This window comes from Bombina bombina, chromosome 5 (assembly GCF_027579735.1).
Source record: "Bombina bombina isolate aBomBom1 chromosome 5, aBomBom1.pri, whole genome shotgun sequence".
Classification (NCBI taxonomy): Eukaryota; Metazoa; Chordata; class Amphibia; order Anura; family Bombinatoridae; genus Bombina; species Bombina bombina.
The window spans coordinates 712,610,640-712,622,071 of record NC_069503.1 but is presented as its reverse complement, the minus strand read 5'-3'; positions in this window follow the sequence as shown (position 1 = coordinate 712,622,071).

Here is an 11,432-nt window from a genome sequence, read left to right as displayed (position 1 = left end):
TGATATTATCCAGTCTGGGACTCCTATGCTCTCCTGTAAGGTGTTTGTTATATGTCTAGAAATAGTGGAATATCCAGTTGGTGCTGATACCTTTTGTCTAATTACAACCAAAGAAAGACTTGAACCAGCTTGAAAGCTTTTGCTATCCTAAATCTATTTCATTTAATATGATGACCCATGTACAACCCACATATTCATAAAGCAATTATCACTCAAATGTATTGATCCTTTATTAAATTTAGAAGAAACGTTACAAATGTCCTTCAATTAGACTTAGCTTTAATGAAGAGTTTTGATGGGTATTTTTATATAAGTCATATTTAAAGTAAATTTAAATTTGAATGAATAAGTGTCTGGTTTTTAAAAATACTATTAAAAACAGGGGCACTTTCATTCATTAAAATTTACATTGAAGCGGTGATCCTCCGCCCGCTTTTCCTGCTGTACTTAGCATATCGATGATGAAACCGGCTTCCTCCAATCGTTGCGTGGCCTCACAAGCTGGATGCCTTGGGGTGCTCACAACGATTGGAGGAAGCTGGTTTCATCATAGTGGTGCAAAGTACAGAGGAGCTGCGAGCGGAGGATCGCCGGTCATCTTTTCCTAAAGAAAAAGGCATATAAAAAAACACTTCAATGTAAAACTTAATGAATGAAAGTGCCCCTGTTTTTTATAGCATTTTTAAAAAAACGGGCACTTATTCATTCAAACTTACATTTATTTTAAAGGTATAGGAAAGTAAAAATAGAGCATGTAATTTTAAGACACTTTTAAATTCACTTCTTTTTTCAAATGTGCTTTATTCTCTTGGTATTCCTTATTGAAAAAGAATATGCACATTTCCTACACTAGTTGGAGCTAGTTACTTATTGAAGCCTGCACACGTTTGTCTTTTGTGATTGGCTAACTAGATGTATTCATCTAACTGCCAGTAGCGCAAGGCTGTTCCTTCAGCAAAGGATAACAAGATAATGAAGCAAATTTGATAATAGAAGTAAATTGGAAAGTTGTTTAAAATTGTCTAAAATGTTCTATTAAAATAATGTAAGGAAAATTTTGGGGTTTCCTGTCCCTTTGATACGCTAATGCTAAGGTCAAATACATTACAATGAATCTGCACTTTCATATTATAACTGCACTATTATAACAACAAAGATGCCCAAGGGGCCTATCTATCAAGCTCCGAATGGAGCTTGAAGCCCCCTGTTTTACAAAGACCGCTGCTCCATAACCTGTCCGCCTGCTCTGAGCAGGCGGACAGACATTGCCGGAAATCAACCTGATCGAGTACGATCGGGTTGATTGACACCCCCTGCTGGCGGCCCATTGGCCGTGAGTTTGCAGGAGGCGGCGTTGCACCAGCAGCTCTTGTGAGCTGCTGGTGCAATTCTGAATATGGCGAGCATATTGCTCGCCGTATTCAGTGAGGTCTGACAGACCCGATCTGCACTGTCGGATCAGGTCCGCCAGACTTTCTTAAATAGGGGCCCAAGTGTTGATGTAAAATTAATGTATGCTTTATATGGAGATAAATAGAAAGAGTCAATGAATGGGTACATATATATTCTAAAGCATTCATACAGGTCAAGTAATGTGCATGTTTGAAACTTCCATTTGGGGAGGAGCCTGCAGGAGAAGCGCGAGACGGCGTTCTGGTGATTGATGCTCCACAATTTTACACCGTACCCCATATCCAAGAGCCCGTTGGCACTCTACACTTTGGCGAGCCCCTTGCTGGGCATCAGAGAGCTATTAAGGTTTTTATAGCACATGGAGGAAGTCTACAATGGGCTGAAAGGCGTTTGTCGGCACACGCCACACCGGGAGGTTTGTTTCACTTTTAACCCGCTTTGGAAGAGCCCTTAGGGGGCGGGAATAAGAGTTGCAGTGGACGTCGAGTGTACACAGGAGTTTGATGAAGCACTAAAAGATAGGAAGACAGAGCAGCTGAAGCAGCTACATACCGAGTGCTCCAGGAGATCAGGGTTAAGTCAAAGCAGCAGGACGCTGATCGAGGCAGGCAGGCTGGATATCGGAGGGATCTGGAACTAGCTTGCCAGCTTCTCAGTCATCGGAACCACTCAGTTGGAGATAAGCCCCCTGGGAGTAAAGGTACTTTAGTGCTTTATCTCTCCAATACAAAAGACACCCACTGGTTATTAAAGTGCTAATATACTGAGCAGCAAAGCAAATTTACCATGAATATCTAAAGGGTCAGATTCCAGTGATATTGCCTCTGTATTTTTTTCTTACCTTTTGATATATATGTCTTCGTGGTCAAAAAGTAACGCTGGCATTTGCCATTGAGACAGCTTGAGAAATTGTCTTAAATAAAAGAAATACCAGAAGTAATTCTACTGAACTGGGTTGACTTTCCCTCTTTACCATAATATTGAGCTTTATATCAGTTACCTGGAAAAAAAAAACGACAAACAGCCTCCATCTATATTGAAAGGTATATCAAACCTGAGCTTGGTTTATGAGTGTATACATGGACACTTCTTTTGCTCTGTTCAGAGGAGTCACAACTTTGGACATTTAAACAATAATTTATTTTTATTTTTTTGCCTGCGGAATATCTAGTAAACACATTGCCAAAAATGTAAAAGTATGCAATATAACTTCTGTCTCAGTTCAAAAGGTTATATGTATTTTTGTATCTATATTTATCAGACTAATAGGTCTATCTCATATACTGCTCAATAGTTTGGTTCTATTTTAATCTGATCTTAATAGAGTAACTAGACAAGATATCCTAGTAAATAGGGCCGAATTACTGTTTGCAGTAATAGAGATGTTGTATTGAAGTTGTGAAGAAATTTGTTTACAGGTATTGTTTTTTCTGAAACTAGCCAAGAGAGAACTGTCGTTGGTATCCTGTGTAAGCTTGGTGTATAACTTTGTTAACAAAGGGATTTAAACATCTAGCTCTAATCCAACATACTGGTAGTGACTTTATATTAGAAGGCTGTCTTCACCAACACTTTGCACGTGCACTGGTCTATATACATATTCACTTTTTTTTCTCACAAACTAAAAAAAATAAAAAAAATTACTCTGACACTTCCATACACACTAACTGTGCCCATCGCTCCCTTAAGGAACAGATTATTCACTTCCATTTCTATATGGAAAGATTTATAACACATACTAACATTCGCTCACCTACAATGCCACCAAAAACAAAAGTCAAGAAAGCCAAAATGTTGGATAACAGTATTGAAATTACCCCTGATCCACAAAATACCCAACCAGACAACCCTTTTTTGATGAGACAGCTATCAGACTTTTTTTCACCTCAACTTGATAGTATCAGGAAAGAACTGGGAGGTATTACAACCGAAATAGCAGCTATAGCAGGGGAGATAAAGCAAGTTGCATCAAGGCTTATTGAAGCAGAAAATAGGATCTCTAACGTAGAGGACCAGTTAAATACACAGGAAGAGTCAGTAAACAAACATGATAATAAAATATCAATATTAGCAGCAAAAATTGAGGATATTGAAGATCGCGCTAGACACAATAATATAAGATTGGTGGGTCTCCCAGAGATCCCGGCCTACTCTGACCTACTATATTTTACTTCACAGTTCCTTCCACAAATCCTAGGTTTTCCAAAATAAGAATTACCTATTGCTATAGAAAGGGCACACAGGGTAGGCCCCAAGAGATTCAACCAGGATGGTTCTCCCCAAGACAGGATGATTGTATTTAAAGTGTTAAATTTCCAGGATAAAATAGAATATTTTCAACACTACCGTAAAAATTTACCCCTGAATATTGATAACTATAAACTGTTACTTTTCAAGACTTTTCTAATGAAACACAAATTAAAAGGAAGGAGATGTTCCCTTTTTTCCCGCAACTGATAGACAAAGGCTACAAAGTAAGAATGGTAGAAAACAATGGTAAAGTAAACACATTAAACAACAGTAAAGAAGCCAGAGACTTTTTAACTGACAACAAACCCTAAAATTCCTTTTAACATTTGCTTTAGACTGCAATATTATAATTTTGTGACATGGAAATACTTATGTCACAATATTCTCTACCCTATCTTTTTTTTTTTTTTAATTATCTTTATTAGTTGTAGCCAAAATAAAAAAAATGCATGTGTTCTACAAATTCAGCGTCACGCAGGACCAAAAAAAGTTTCAATAGTACATCTTATGCTGAAACAGGCTTAAACAATCCTTGAAATTATAACAATCATCCCACAAGAAAAAAGAACAAAAAAGATGGCTACTTTTTTCCAGTCTACACTATATACAGGAGAAAAGAAAAAGAAAGAAAAAAGAGAACAAACCAGGAAGGAGAGAGAGAAAAAAAAAACGGGAAATAAGAACTTAGTATATAAACTCCTTCCCCCTTCTCCTCCAGAATCCTATAAGCACCGACCAATTCTAGTCAATCAATTCTTTACTGAGGCTACTCCACCAAGTTATTGTTTCTAATCCAGGTATCAGGAAACACACCCAGTAAGACCATTTCTGCAAAACTTACCAAAGCCAAAAACGGCCTTAGAATCTGTCTCTGTAAACTATTTGGATATGTCTTGATAACTGGAGCCCAACCTTCCAAAAATTCTTTGACTTTTCTTTCAGATACTAGTTGTAGATGAAAGGATTCAAAAATGATCTGAGCTTTAATATCTCTTAGCGTCTGAGACAGATTGGGAGCGCTTTTCGTTATCCATTTTTTAAAAATATTATACCTAACTGTTAATATAGTAGTGTTTAGGATATGTAAGCTTGAATCCACTCTTGGTTCCAGAAAAAGCAACACTATATCTTCATAAGTGAGGGAAATAGACCTTACAAAAACTCTATTGAACCAGAATTGGATTTTCGACCATAGTTGAGCAATCTTTGGACAGCCTCACAACATATGGCGAAGATCGGCCCGCATATATGCACAATGTTCACACTGAAAGTTTTTAGCCGGATAAAATTTGGCCAGTGAGGCCTGAGTTAAATAGGAGTTGTTCAGCAGTTTTAAATGAGATTCCTTCCAACTTGCCGGCAGCGGGAGTTTAGCAACTCTCGCTAAACTATTACTTATTTTCTCAAAGTCTATAGAGGGAATGTGAGGGAGCCAATGTTCAAGCAATTTATCTTCCTCAAGAACACCTTGCTTTGAAAGCATGATGTTGTAAATAAGCGAAATTGATGCATCACCCGCACCGAATTTTCTGACACAAATCTTGACCTCGGACCAATCATATCTCTCGCCATGATACCATTTCTGGTTATGAATAAAATGTCGGATCTGAAAGTATGCAAATTGATTCAGTCTAGGAAGTGCCAAATGCTCTCGGATTGTATCCCATGGAAGCATCTGTCGGTCCTCATTAAGAAGTTGATACACATATTCTAACCCCTTGGCCTGCCACTCATAAAAACATTTCTGGTCTATACCCGGAGAGAACATAGGGTTCCCCCTGATAGGTAAAAATTCGGAAAATGAAAATTCCATTTTAAGCAGTTTACAAACCCTATACCACGCTATAAAAATATTCTTAAATGAAATAAGAGAAGAGACCTTATGAGGGAGGGAACAGGGAGTGCAATGAATTAGCGCTTTCAAAGACCATGGTTCTACCATAAATTATTCCATATCAAATGTAGTAACTAACTCAGATCGGGATAACCAATCAAAAGCACACTTGCACAGAGAAGCATAATTATAAAGTCTAATGCTGGGCAACGCTAATCCAGCCCTTGTGAATTTTTGCGCGAGCCGATTAAGCGATAGCCGTGGCTTTTTAGATTTCCATATAAACTTTGAAAAACAAGATGCCAACTTCTTCAGATCTTTGTTTAAAATCAGAAGGGGAAGATTCTGCAGATAATATAAAATTTTTGGGAAACTTATCATTTTAATCAGATTGACCGAGGCTGATAGCGAAAGAGGAAATGCCACCCATAATTTTAGATCTTCTTGAACTTTCTGAAATAGCCTACCAAAGTTGGCCTGATGCCAGTATTTCGGATTTCTGTTGATCTCCAACCCCAAATATTTAACAGTATCTACCTTATGAAAAATAGTCAAGGGATTCTCTCGCTCCTGTCTCCCTAACCACATCAATTCACTCTTCTCCATGTTGATTTTATAACCCGCGAATGTACTGAATAAAGTTATAGTATTGATCACATTCGGAATAGTAATCGTTGTTTTATTTAGGAAGAGTAATATATCGTCCGCAATATTTTCAGATTTCGGCCCCCCAAGGAGATTCCCGGCAGAATTTAACGTAATTTGATTGCCAATGGTTCCAGTACAATATTAAAAAGAAGGGGGGATAACGGGCATCCTTGTCTTGTTCCTCTTTGCAGGATAATCTCGGGGGAGATCAACCCATTGACAATTAGATAAGAGACAGGTCTCTGATATAATTTTTGAACAAAATTGAAAAAGTTACCAGAAAACCCCAATTTGGCCAACGTTGAAAACATGTGTTTCCATGAGATGCAGTCAAAAGCTTTGACTGCATCAAGCGTAAGAACTGCAACATCCTTAAGGTCAGGCCTCTCCTTAGACTGGTCTGAATTCCAAATGTAATCAACTAAAGTTGTTAATTTCCTTATATTCTTAGTGGAACACCGTGAAGGCATAAACCCCACCTGGTCGGGATGAATAATTTTCTCCAAACAGACAACTAATCTATGCGAGATAATAGAAGCAAGGATTTTATAATCCGCATTAAGGACTGATATGGGCCTATAAGAAGCCGGATCCTCTGGGTTTTTTCCTTTTTTGAGAATCAATGATATATTAGCTGCTGAAAAAAACGAGGAAACTACATCACTCGTTCCAAAGTAATTGTTATAAAGCTTCTCTAAGATTGGTATAACCTGCTCGGAAAGAGTTTTATAAAATTCCGCGGGTAACCCGTCGGGACCTGCAGCTTTGTTTGATTTAGCCCGAGATATTGCGCAACTTATCTCTTCGGCTGTGATAGGAGCATTTAGCATATCCAAATCTTCGACTTGAATTTTAGGCACCGAAATTGCAGACCAGAAGATCAATTCACTATCACAATTAAAATCTCCTTCTGCATATAAATGTTGGTAATAATCATAGAAGATTCCGGAAATCTCCTCCAAATCAGAGGAAAGCCTCCCTGCATGCTGTAACACCGGAATATGATTTTTTTTGATTTATTATTTTTTTTTATTGAAGTTTCAAACAATACAACAAAGAAATCAGCAGCCGATGGAATAAAAGCAATATACACAACTTGCACATTACATTGCATTGGGAAATTCCTCATCTTGCTTGCTCTCTCCTTCGCAACACGGCAGTTGTGCCGAGTTTCTAACAGTCTCTTAGTGAAGGTCTGGAATAATATTCCATCACTGACTAGGTCTTTGTAGCTTTATAACTTTTTTTTTTTTTTTCATAACAACAACTTTGTAATTCAAAGGAAAAAAAAAAAATATATATAATAAAACTAATAAATAAATAAACAAACAAATTTGCAGAGCTTAACCAACTGAGAATGTTATAAATTACGTATGGTTATAGGCAAATGTGGGTGCTTGCATTTATACCTCTCCATTTTCTATTATCTATCATTTGTGACTCTCTAAATTCTCTACCATTGGCCTACGCTTGAAGACCATACTCTCCATGTTACACTCTGTGAATATTAAAGCGGTGTTTTCTCTATAGTCAATTATTTATTATTTATTATTTATTTACCGATCCTGAATATGTGTCCCAGAGAAATGCAATGTTTTCATAAAATGTTAGTCGATTTGTTTTAAAATAGAAATATCTTTCTAGAGATAAGGCCTCCTGCACCTTACCTCTCCATATATCTATTGTCGGTAAACTGACCAACTTCCAGTGGGATGCTATTAATTGTTTAGCAACGTTTAACATAATGTGGCCAAGACTTTTTTTGAATGCGCAGTTTATTTCAGTGAGATCATTGAAGAGGCATATAAGTGGAGTTGGAGTGATACTGCTCGATAGTGCTCTATTCAATTCTTCTGATATCCTCTTCCAATACATGCTAACTTCACTACACGACCACCAAATGTGGCTCATATTACCTCCCTCTTGAGCACATCTCCAACATCTATCATTAGCTGTTGGAAAAAGATATTTTGTTCTGCTTGGTGTCAAGTACCACCTGGATAGCACCTTGTAATTAGTCTCGAGTGCGTGTGTTGTATGGGCAGAAAAAGCTATATTCCGGAAGATCCTCTCCCACGTCTTTAATTCCTGCTGTCCAAGTAATTCTCTCTCCCAACCCTTAATAAAGTTATGTGGTTTAGGTGATATGGCTGTAATAAGAAGCCTGTATGTGATGGAGATAAGTTTCTTATGTGGGTTTGAGCTGTGACATATTTGTTCAAAAGGAGTTAACTGTCTGGTCATACTTGTTCTATTTCTATGCGTGAAGATGTAATGGTTAACTTGATGATAGTGGAACCATTTTTCAAAGAAACCGTTGCCTACTTTTTCCAAATCACCCCTAGGTTTTAATTTTCCCTGGTTTGTAATTGAGGATATTGTGATAGACCCCTCTAGGTCTCTGACATGGCCCTCATCATGTTCCAAACCCGAACTAAGTTCTGGGTTGGACAGAATAGGTGTCAGTGGTGAATATGGGCTAGATATACCTGTAATTTTATCACATATCTCTTTCCAGTCTGTTATTGTGGATAGTACTGTAGATGTGGCCTTGCTTGCTATTTTTGATAACAGTTTAGGTGTCCAGCATGTTCCACCCAGTTGGGAGCTATCCACTAGGTCATGTTCTATCTGTATCCAATGTTTGTGGTTAGTTGGGTCATTCCTACACCATTCTATTATTCTTTGTAGAGATACTGCTTTTTTATATATTAGTAGGTTAGGGACCCCCAGTCCTCCTTGCTCCCTGAACGTGTACATAGTTGATTTATTGACCCTAGGTGGACGTTTTCTCCATATAAAGTCATAAAATATTTTTTGTAGCTTATGTATGTACGTGTGTGTATGTGATAGGGGTAGGGTCTGCAGTATATATAGGATTTTGGGCAATAGCATCATCTTCACCGAGTTAATTCGTCCTATCCATGAGGACTTCTTTGAAAGCCAAGATGAGGCCTGATTTGATATATTGGACACCAGTTTATTGTAGTTGATAGTACGTGTGTTTTCTGTATTACTAGTCAGATGCACCCCCAAATACTTAATAGAGGCCGGTCGTACTGTGTAAGTGCATTGCTTTTTAATCTGGGTTATATCTGTGTCTGTCATGTGAATGGGTAAAAGTTCTGATTTACTGGCATTTATTGAGAAATTTGAAACTTCCCCATAGGCTTGGAGCTCTTGTTGCACCGCGGAGAGAGACCTCAATGGGCTGGCCAATGACAGTAATACGTCGTCGGCAAACATAGATAATTTATACTCTTTTTGGTTAATGACTATGCCCTGTATGTTCTTATTGTGTCTGATTTTGCTTGCTAGTATTTCTAATGAGAGGATAAATAGGAGTGGGGAGAGGGGGCATCCCTGTCTTGTACCATTGTTTATTTCAAATTGCTCCGATAAAGTTCCATTGATACGAATTTGGGCTGTTGGGAAAGTATATAGTGCCATGACTTTGTTAATGAAAGGTAGTGGGAAATTAAATTTTTCAAGTGAGGTTTCTAAGAAGGTCCAATCAAGTCTATCGAACGCCTTCTCAGCGTCTGTGGAAAGCATTACAGAGGGGATCTTTATTCTATTTATATATTCTATAATATTTAATATTTTGATTGTGTTATCTTTGGCCTCCCTCCGCGGTACAAAGCCCACCTGGTCTGGTGATATCAGGCTTGGTAGTATGTTGTTGATTCTAGCCGCTAGCACTTTGGCGTAGATTTTCAGGTCGATGTTCAACAGAGATATTGGGCGGAAATTGGCTGGTGTGTTATGTTTTTTGCCCGGTTTGGGGAGAACGGTTATATAAGCCTGAAGCATAGTGTCAGGGAGGAATCCCCCCTTATCAACCTGATAGAATGCATTTAGTATATGTGGTGTTAGTATGTGACCAAACAGTTTATAATATGATCCTGTTAACCCATCTGGTCCTGGGGCCTTGTCTTTTTTTAATGATTTAATAGCTTCATGGATTTCTGTCTTACTGATTGGCGATTGGAGCTTTTTGCCATCTATTTCGCTAAGCTGCGGGAGGTGAACGTTTTCTACGTACTTTTGACATTTTGTTTTATGTTCTGCTTGTGATCTATTTGGGTAGATGTTGTATAACATGTGATAGTAATTTTTGAAAATTTCAGCTATTAATTTTGTGTCTTCAGCCTTACCTCCGCTAGGGTTGTTAATGGAGTGGATGAAATTTTTGGATTGTTTAATTTTGAGAGATCTGGCTAACATTCTACCTGGTTTGTTAGCGTTGAAGTAAAATTTTTGTTTTAATTTATAAGCTATGTCCTGTGCTTTCAGGTGTAGATGGGATGACATTTTGGCTCTGTAAAATTTTAATTGCTGCAGTATATTATCATCTGAAGGGTGGCATTTATGTAAGTAATCTAGGTGTTCTAGTTCCTTAGCTAAGTGTTGGTATTCTTCCCTCCTACGTTTATTTTTTATGGCTCTCAACTTAATCATGACACCTCTTATATAACTTTTGTGTGATTCCCAAATTGTCGTTGGGGTTTCCTCTCCCTTTGTGTTGTGGTGGAAAAATTCTTTTAGTTCCCGTTCGATAGTTTTCTGTGTTAATGGATCTAACAGTAGGGAGTCATCTAATCTCCACATAAATTCTTTTAGGGGTGCTGAGGGCCATTTAAGAGTGCATCTAGCCATTGAGTGATCTGACCAAGCTGTATGAGATATACTTGAGTCTGTTGCATGTGTTAAGATTATATGGTCTAGTAGGATATAATCAATTCTGGAATACGATTTATTGGGGTTGGAGAAAAAAGTGTAGTCTCTCTTATCAGGGTTTGCCACTCTCCATGAATCGTGCAGGCCAAGTACTTTGATAAAATTCCATACAGATTTAAGTGTTCGTTTAGTCATATGTATATTTGGGTTAGAACTGTCTAGTTTAGGGCAAACAGGGATATTAAAGTCCCCTAAAACTATTAATTGACCCTTATGTATGTCTTGTATTTGTTGAATCAGGGATGTAAAGAAAACTGCCTGCCTTTGATTAGGAGCATAAATATTCACCAGTGTCACAGGTTGGTTATATAGAACGCCACTCACAGCTAAAAATCTACCTTCTGTGTCTTTTTTTTTTATCTAATAGTTTAAAAGGTACATTGTTATGGATCATGATGCTCACTCCATTGATCTTTTTCTTAGTATGTACGCTATGGAAGCATTGTGTATAGCTATGATGAATATTTTTAGGAATTGAGCCCTTTTTAAAATGAGTCTCTTGAAGACCTATTATTCCCCCCTTTTTTTGTGTTATGTCTCTGAAAGC